Source organism: Frankliniella occidentalis, unplaced genomic scaffold, assembly GCF_000697945.3.
Source record: "Frankliniella occidentalis isolate FOCC.00 unplaced genomic scaffold, Focc_3.1 Scaffold64, whole genome shotgun sequence".
Lineage (NCBI taxonomy): Eukaryota > Metazoa > Arthropoda > Insecta > Thysanoptera > Thripidae > Frankliniella > Frankliniella occidentalis.
The window spans coordinates 1286734-1287431 of record NW_026267194.1 but is presented as its reverse complement, the minus strand read 5'-3'; positions in this window follow the sequence as shown (position 1 = coordinate 1287431).

The window sequence follows — 698 nt, the reverse complement described above, 5'->3', positions numbered from 1 at the left end:
GGGGGGGGGGGCAATGATAATTATTTTACTTAGGAACCACCCCTTCTATTGACGTATGCTGTTGCCCCACAGGCACGTTTGACTCAACACTCCTCCAAGCACCTCCAAGGGTTCCGGCCGGGTCGGCGTGGGGTGAGCACGCCTTCACGTCGCTCCGTCTTCTGCTTCGGTTTTTGTTGGTATAAACGCAGTTTCCCGAGTCAAATTTGGTATCAGTGAATCGGCGTTGTGTCCGCGAGTGTGTGTGCAAAGTGCTGTGTCATTCGGTTTCGGTGTTCGCGAGTTATCAGTGATTTTCTGTTTTGGTCTTTGTTCGACGCGCTGAGCGTCGTCAGTGCGCAGCTGTGGGGCCCGGCCGGCGGGGTCCGCCCGACGAGCCCCAGAATTTTACGGCGCAGCAGCGCAGCGCAGCCCAGCGTTCCTGTCGCAGCGGCCCTCTCTGCAATTTTGCCTTACATCTTTTGGCGTTCTGTGTAGTGGTCAAGTGAGTAGCAGCATTTAAGTGTTCAGTGCAGTGTCCGTCTCGTCAGCTTCGCCCTGCACCCTGTACTGAAGCTCAAGCAATTGGCACCCAGCTCTGGGTCCGAGGTGCTCCTGTGCAGTATTCAAGTGCTGGTGTCCCTTGCCTAACTGCGTTGAGCCCGCGCTACCCGCGCTACCCGGTACCAGCGGTTTGGCCTTCCCTCTGACGTCACTGG